Genomic DNA, 9,871 nt, shown 5'->3' with positions numbered 1-9,871 from the left:
GTACAAAGCAATATTTTTTGGTGTAAAGTACAAATCAAATTGTTTGGCTAAAGAGGTGGTTCCATTTCATCTGCGGGAATCTTGATATCGGTTTTAGCCATCAAAGTCATCTAGATGGATTAAAATGCAAAGCAATCGAGAATGAAAGGAGTCAATTATCTATGAAAATCTATTTTTTAGCGATCGTATTTCGACTTACTAATAATCTTCTGATTTTTATGATCGCATGATATGAACATAATTGATGACTCGAGAAGAGAAAAACAGTTGTCGTTGTTAGTGTGTTAGTGATGTGATATGATCTGATGTGATGTGATTGTGAATAAGTAATACTAGTTGGTCGTGTGTTAACACGTATATCTTTATCATCTTATCAGTTATTGCTTTCTTTTAAGGATAAGAAGACGCGACACATATCTTTCATAATCATCTTTTTTTGGTGAACCTTCGTAATATATGAATAACTAGGTGTTTTGCCCGCACTTGCGGGCTTAATAGTTAAAAACATTATAAACAGATATACTATAAATTTAAAAACCTTAGGATAAAATTATTCTCGTGTTTTGAAATATTTAATAATTAATTAAATATTAATTTTTATATTCAATTTCTTTTTATTTTGTAAAAATATCTTTTCTTACATAAAATAAACTAAAATATTCATATATACATAAATTATATTTATTTTTAAAATATATGATGTAAAATATTTTTAGATAAAATAGTATAAAATCTTTTACATCATGATGAATATCAAACTAATGAAATTTGTTTTTAAATTTAAGGGTAATTATATATTAACAAATATAACCTAATTATTTATTAAGAATAATAAAAAATTTCAACGCTCTAAATTTAAACACGAAAGCGAAAAAATAATTATGCAAATAATAGTATAAATAATTTTGAATCTTCTGCCAATTTTTTTCAAAAATTATCACAATAAGTGATTTTGATTGTCCTAAAAATTATCATAAAAGATAAATTAATATTATATCTTATGTGATATATATATTAATGGTTTAATATTACTAAACCAAAATATAATATAAACATATATGTAATACTTTAATATTACTAAATTTAGTGTATAAGTTTGGCTATGATATTGTCTTTAGGATATTTCATTTATTTACAACATAATGATAACTTATTAGCTAAATCACTAAAATTATTAATTATTAATATTAATAATTAAACATAAAATATGATTAAACCTATAACTATGGAGAGCATGAAAAATAACTAAATTCACTTCTCAAATAATAGTATAGATAGATAGATTGTTTTATATCTTAATTTTTTTAACTTTTATAATAGAAATAATTATTTTAATAACTTAAAATTTGTTTTTACTTTAAATGAAAAAAAAATATTTTCAGATAACAACACAATATATATATAAGAATTATCTTTATATTTTTGACAATATTAATTTATAATCAAATATAACATATAAATAATAATATTTTTCACTTAAATTCGTTTTTAATTATATAATAATTTATATACAAATTATTAAGGGTATTAATTAATTAATATTAATAATTAAGCATAAAATATGACTAATTAGCCTATAATTATGGAAAGCATAAACAATAAGCAATTTCACTTATCAAATAATAGATAGATAGATTGTTTTATATCTTAATTTTTTAACTTTTATAATAGAAATAATTATTTTAAGATAACAATACAATATATAATATTATCTTATTTAAAAAATAATTAATATTATTAACATAAATTATTTTTAACTATATAATAAATTCACAAATAATAGTATAGATATAGATAAATTGTTATATATCTTATATTTTAATTTTTATAACAGAAATAATTATTTTAAGATAACAATACAGTATATAAGAATTATCTTATTTTTATATAAAAATTAATCTGACTAATATAAATTCGTTTTTAATTTTGAAAATTCCCCTTAATTATTATATATTAATATTAATTTATAATGTAATATAACATATAAATATAATATTATTAACTTAAAATTCGTTTTTAACTTTTAAATTAAAAAATTATTTCCAGATAACAAAAAAATATATAAGAATTATCTTTATATTTAGTAAATTTATAATCAAATATAACATATAAATAACAATATTATTCACTTAAAATTCCTTTTTAGTTATATAATAAATTATATACAAATTCATTAAGGGTAGTATCGATATTATAACATATAAATAACAATATTATTGACTTAAAATTTGTTTTTAATTATATAATAAATTATATACAAATTCATTAAGGGTACAATCGATATTAACCAGTCTAAATTTTAACGTGAGAGCTCCGTTGCGAAAAATTACTTCGCAAATAATAGTATAGATTTAAAATATACTAACGAAATTGACTCTTACGTCTTTGGAATAATCAGTGGATAACCCAATCTTTTTATGGATAACATAAAACTAATCTTATCCAATGGTTTTGTGGATAGCTGATTGATTTCAAAATGTCGGTTCCAAACCTTGTTTGAGTTTGAAAATTATTTTTCACAACAGGACCGTCTCAAACTTATAGAGACCTTGTTCGAAAAAAAAACAAGGTCATTTCAAAAACTTAAAATCATTTATATGTTTTTCTGATAAAATATTATTATACCAATCTAGTTTTTAATCTAAATAACACTATTTTCTAGCTTTTTATGCAAAATCATCGACCAAATTTTTTGTTTGAGTGGAAGAGACATATTTTTGTTTTTTAGTTAAAAGTTTATGAAAACACCTCTTTGAAGATATGAGTTTTAAGTTTTTTCTTATGTTTTTTATATCCGTAATCAGAAGCTATAATCTATAAAAGAATAATAGGACAATAAAATATGTATAGTGGTAAGACAAAAAAATTGTAGAATCTTGATTTCATTAGACAAAAAGTTGGAGACTCTTCTTTTTTATTTTTTTCTTGACATAAGATTAGACTAGTCTTTCTTCTATGTTTACTATTTTTTATAAATATTAATGAAAAGTTTATATATTTTCCTCCCTATTTATAATCACTAATGAATAATAGTTTCCTAAACATAATCAAATAGAATATTAACTTTCTAAACCTACATCGGGTATTAAAACCAACACCAACATCTATTTTTTTTACTTTCCAAAATATATAATCGATATAAATGCTAATTACTTCTTAACTTATTGCATTTTGTGTTGAATGTGTTAACAAAATTAAATTTGTAATTTATTTTATTGGTTAATAGATACGAAATTAAATTTAAATAATAGTTATCTAGACTTTTAAAATATATGATTTTATATATATAGCTATTACTAAAACAAAAAAATATTATGCACTCTCTAAAATTTTGGACCCTGTTCGACCGCTCCAGTTGCACATGCAAAAAGACGGTCCTGTTTCACAATATTTATGATACATCTATTTTTAGTGAATGAATGCATGCATGTATTTGGATGATTTCTTTGTTTGGGATATAACTGTAACATCCCGAATTGTGATATACGAAAAGGCTTAAGAGAATCGATTTGGCTACCTATGTCACCAAAGTTGACTTACCTTTTCCGTCACACATCCGTTTAGAACTCCAGAGTTAAGCGTGCTTGGGCTGGAGTAGTAAAATAATGGGTGACCTATCGGGAAGTGATTCGCGATACCGTGTAAGTGAGGCCAAAACACGCGGAAAGGTCGGGTGGTGATTGCAGCGTCAGTAAACAATGATTTCAAACCTTGGAAAATTAATGACCGACCGTCGGATGGGATGGGCTCACGGGCCGAGAGAGTGGGCGTGGGTGGCCCATTAGCCGTGGGCGGGTCAGAGCGTTATAAGTGGTATCAGAGCTGGTTAGCCGTCTCAGTTCTGACCTGAGAGGCGTCTTGAGACCTGTCGTGGGACGCAACGAGGACGTTGCGTTCTTTGAGAGGGGTGAATTGTAACATCCCGAGTTGTGATATACGGAAAGGCTTAAGAGAATTGATTTGGCTACCTATGTCACCAAAGTTGACTTACCTTTTCCGTCACACATCCATTTAGAACTCTAGAGTTAAGCGTGCTTGGGCTGGAGTAGTAAAAGGATGGGTGATCTACCAGGAAGTGATTCGCGATACCGTGTAAGTGAGGTCAAAGCACGGAGAAAGGTCGGGTGGGCGTCAGTAAACAATGATTTCGAACCTTGAAAAATTAACGACCGACCGTCGGATGGGATGGGACTCACTGGCCGAGAGAACGGGCGTGAGTGGCCTATTAGCCGTGGGCGGGTCGGAGCGTTATAATAACCGTAAAAATTTACTATAGCTTAGTTTGTATTAATTTTGATGTAAATTTATCAAATTTAGCTGTAAAAAAATATCAATACATAACATATATTAAATGGATTTACTGCAGCTGCCCCCACCTTGTTCAACATAGATCCGCCCCTGTGATTGAAGTGCAAACTCATATAAAACAGAAAGAAGTGCATCCTCGTATACGTATAGTCGTATACAGTGTCCGTTGGTAATAGATTGTGCTTCTGGTTTTTGTTTCTTGTTCTTTGGATTACTAAAGATGGTTGGGCTTGTAACTAACAGGCTTCAAATTCCATTTCCGCCCTCTGGGCCTTAAATGTTAAAACGTGTCCTTAATGACAATCGCAAACTCAGTGACAAAAAAAAATGACAATCGCAAACTACACGAACGGTCCAGATTTCGGTACTAGTAAGCATTTTCTTTTTTTTACTAACTAAAGCATAAATCATGAATAACATATGTATATGATTTCTATAATATATGTATATGATTTCTTTCCTATCAAATTCGATAAAATATGTATAAGCCTGCCCAATAAAAGTCATCTACATCATTATTTTCTAAGCTTTTTAAACGACTCAATTTAAATTTAGAGAAAGAAAAAAAAAATTAGAGAAAGAAAATACGTATAAATCTAAATAAAATTGGTTAAAATAATATATCAATGAACTTTAACGAATAAATTTTAAACTCACAGGGTGTGATTCTGCTGCAAGTAGAGTGCCAAATAGTTAAGAAGAATGAGAAGTGATAGAGTAAATATTTTCACAAGCAGGTTAGAAAAATCACCAGCTATAAAGAATGTTATGTCTCCCTTTAGGCTTTAGCTATCAAACCGTCACATAAATAATATCATAAATTTTAAATTAGAAAAATCTTAGTTCTTTTAGTATGGATTCTTTTACCGCTTCAGTACTACTTTAATTAGTCTTTTTAAAACCGTTTTCGAACTAAAATTTGGTTTATCACCGATATTAGTACATTCTCATATCGCCTTAGCATCATGCTTAATTTTGCACCTCTAAGTCCTACCGCTTCATTTAGTTATTACTGTCACCATTTATCATAACATATGTGGATTCTTTTTTCCTATGCGAGAGGAATATGATCTAATGTAAATTAAATGAAGTAATAATCAATCTATGATAATAAACGCATCATTCGATCCAAATAAAGATAATTTAACATCACAAAAATCAAACTGTCACGAGACAGAGGAGACGGTAAATGAAGATCAGAGACAAGATCGATGGTCCCTTTGAGTGTATTTTATTGGGAAGAAACAAAAAAAAGACGGGTCATGAAAAGTACCAAAATGTTGGACATAGCTCCATTGACACTTCAAATTGACATAATTCATAATACACATATATACATACATACGCATCTCTGTCTTTTTTGCTTCCAGAAGTGTTTACTTCCTTGGTTATTGTGATCCATAAGCCGCATACGTTGCCCATCTCTCTATCGTTTATTTTTTCTTGGATCTCAACCTTTTGTTATATGTACTTGTATATATCTTATTATATAATTTATATTTATTGTGATCCAGTGTGTTATAATCTCAGTAATTGACTATTTTCTTAAAAATATGTTTAAGTGGGTGCAATTAACTAGGGCTTATTTGATGTGTGCACTAGATGAAACCGACCCGGAATTATTATTAGTTAGTTACTAGTCTTTTTAGACTAGACGGTCAGTGATTCGTTTCTCAGTGTGATAAGCGGTAAACTAACCCAGCTTATATTTATAGGACGAAACCAATGTACATATTAACATATATGCTAACCAAAATGAGACACACCATATTATACGATTTTAATTGTGACCAAAAAGACAAAATTATACGATTTAAGATAAATACATTAAATAGAAATTCAAAATACCTAATTAGAAGTTTAGTATGTATATCTGAAGCAAGCAGTACTTATTCATAAACTTCGAAAACCTAAAGTTGTGTTACTGGTGAAAGTATTGGATTTTGGTATTAATTTTTGGAAATATACTAAATATTTTTTTCTGAAAATGTATTTAAGAGTTTTTAGGAGTGTATTTTAAAATTAAATAAAATCAAGCATCACGGTTAGACATTGTATCTAGTTAATCGTTAGATTGGTTTTAATGTCGAACTAGCCGATCGGGTTAATAATTATCGCTAAAGAGAAGCGTGTGACCACTTTCCAAACAAATATAAGATCATGTTTATTTGGGGAAAGAGACAAGAAAATTTGTTACAAGAGTTAGATTCGTATGCTCCAGATAAATAGTAGTACTCAAAACTCGTTATTACAACTTGTCATGTGTGATCTTCTTGGTCACTTCAAGTGGATATTTTAGGGCTCTATATTATGAAGTAAAGAACCAAAAAAAAATACTGGCAATTCATCATTGTCTGTGAACCTTATATGAATATATGACGGCCGTCCAGTCTTTTATTTTCAGTTCGTTGTTTTAATCTCTTATTCAAATATTTTATTAATTATTCTCTTATTAATAATTTTGCTTGGTCCCAGTTGATATCTAGCATCTTCCTTTTCAAGATATATTTTTGTAAAAAAATCCGTTCATATCGAGCTTTCTCTCTTAAAATTGAAGTGGGGTGCCGGGGGGGGGGGGGGGGGAGGAGATGATTTATCGATTTTGATATGTTGAAATTAGTTTTGTTTGTGGTATAGGTGTTAGCTAAGGCAATCAAAAGACTCAGAAATCATGTTAACACACATTTCAGTGGCGGAGCTAGGCATACATTTCATAAGGGTCATAATTAATTTGTCATAACTAAAAGGGTCATATCTGAGTTTTGAACTTGAGACATGGGTGTCAAAAAGAGAAATTCTGACCAGTTTACCACAGCAAATATAATGTTTTCAAGCCTAATAATCTAATTTTATATATTTTATATGGGTCAATTGACCACCCTCGGTACAAGGTAGCTCCGCCACTGACACATTTCTTCTTAGTATTACAAAATTAGAGCATATTATTATTTGCTTCTTGATTGAACGTAGATAGGGTAGGGTGTTCAATCCATCTTCGACTAGGACTTTCAGTTTTAGTGTCTCGGTTTCAAGACTAAATAATCAATCTAAAACAAATAAACATACTTTATATAACAAATTAAAAAGTATGTATATATATACTACTAGGTTAAGTAGCTGTGGAATTTTCAGCCACTACAAGATGTCGAATGCATGGAATTGTGAATTACAATAGCTTCAAAGGTAGAGAAAGAAAAGAGATTCAGCTTGATAGTATTTTATGAATTCAATTCAAAAGACCAATCAATAGTAAGTTATTATCTTTTATAGTTTAGGTATTAGCCTACTTCATACATGATTTATATACTTTATTTGAGATGATAATTACCTAATTTAAAAAGAAACATGATAAGATCAATTTTGAATTGGATCAACATGATCCACGATCTTTTTTTTTAAGTTTTCTCTTATAGCAAGGGATAAATCCAGTTTTTTACCATCCGACTAATTGTAACTTTCATAAGATCTTTTCAATTTGAGAATAAACATTGATAATATATGCTTTTCATATATAAATGATTTCTCTTCATACATAAAACTTTGCTTGAACTTGGATTCCGTGATATTTGACAAATATTTTATGTCCAGGACAGCTAAGTTACTTATCAGTTGCATATATGTCACTGGATCTAGTAAAATATAGCAGCAAAACTTAAATTGGTAAAAAGAGAGAGTGATATCACATTCACGTTTCCCTAAGAAAAACTACTAAAGTGATTTCGTTGCTTGATAATTTAGCCTGAAAACATATCTAAAAGAAATTTTATAACTTTAAATATAGAGTTTTTTATTCTGTAAAAATAAATTTTAAAACTTCAAATTTAGAGTTTAAAAAGGTAAAACTTCATATTTGAAGTTTCACTATTCAAAACTTTAAATTCGAAGTTTGATCTTTTTATTTATATTTAGTCCTTATAATTAATTACAAATCATATTTATGATTTTTAAGTATTTTCTCATTTATCATTTTAATCTTTAAATTTTTTTATATCTCATAAATATTTCAAATTTATTTTATAAATTCAAATTTTACACATAAAGTTAAATAAAGTAATAAGATTTATATATTATTTTAAATCTAGAATTAGACAACAAAATATTTCAAAAGAAAATAAAAAATCTTTTTAAAAAGTACATGAATACATAATTATTACACAAATTTAAATATTATGACAACACTAATAGTTTGGTAAATTGGCTCTGGAACCTCCAAAATGTTGCCCAAGCCCGAAGATAGAGCATTATAGAAAGGAAATAATTTTATAGAATAATCTGATATTTTTTTTGTAATTTAATATTTAATTATATATTTTATTTATAATTTTATATATTTAGTGTAAGATTTTATTAATTAATATTGCTGTAATATTTTATATATCTACAAGTTATTTGTAAAAGGTTTATGAAGTTACATTAATTATGACAAATATAAACATCATATAATAAAATATAAATAATTTGAAATTAAGTTTGAAATTTTTATTTTGGAAGATAACACAGAACTTCAAATAAAGATTTATCCAAACTTTAAAATAGAAAGACTTTTTTGGAGATGCTCTAAAGAATTAATATACATATACATATAAATTTTCGAACTGATTTTAAAATTTGAAAATGAAACAAACTGTCTCTTTGTGTGTGTGGGGGTCCTCAGTGATCTGTAAATCTGATAAGAAGGAACTGAATAAGTTTGGCTATACTAAGGTGGGGATCTGTTCTTCCTTTACCATTCTAAACCTATCTCTTGTCTTCTGTTATTCTCTCTTCCCTCTGCCTCACTTCTCATCTCTCAAATCATGTATCTCTCTTCTCTGGAAGAGATTATTGATGCATCACATGCGGTTGAAAAGGATCACAGGCTGTATCAAGTATACTTATAGGTTTCAAGACATCTTGATCCACTGGGTCAACAACCCTAACTATTATTAGTTAATAAAAAGTAATATTGAATTTATTGTATACTGCATTTAGCAAGTAATGCTAGGATTAATGCCCGTCACAATAAAAACTATAATCTTAACTACTAACTACTACTACTACTACTACTACTCGGGGTTAATTAAGTAGATCCATTAACTTTTTTGTTGAAAAGATAGACAAATTAGTTTGTTTAGTTTTCAATCGGAAAATACTTGTCTTTTATGTTTCTATTCTTTTCTATCTCTCTCTCTTTTCTATGCTAACTGATTTTTACTTTTAGTTTATTAATACGAGTGGATATCTCAATTTGAGAATACTAGTTTTCAGTTTTTATCATCAATATACAAATTTATGAACGCTAGTTAATTAACCAGATTAACTATATATAAATGTTAAATATTTAACTATGTTTTACCACATATATTCTAAACTAGTTTCTACTGATACTAGTTAGGGTAATACTAGTGGAGGAAAACATAAAATAGAAAAGTCCTCAAGTTTTTTTGGTAAAAAAAAGTCAGCAAGTTGATAATACATCTTAACCTTTTTAGTACGTATGAAAATAATATGAGAAATTCAAATTGACTTTTTTCCTTACTGTAATAGAACCTTGAATTCTAGGAACCCTAGATTTGAAAAGACT

Source organism: Raphanus sativus, chromosome 3, assembly GCF_000801105.2.
Source record: "Raphanus sativus cultivar WK10039 chromosome 3, ASM80110v3, whole genome shotgun sequence".
In the NCBI taxonomy this organism is placed as follows: domain Eukaryota; kingdom Viridiplantae; phylum Streptophyta; class Magnoliopsida; order Brassicales; family Brassicaceae; genus Raphanus; species Raphanus sativus.
This window is presented reverse-complemented; position numbering follows the sequence as displayed.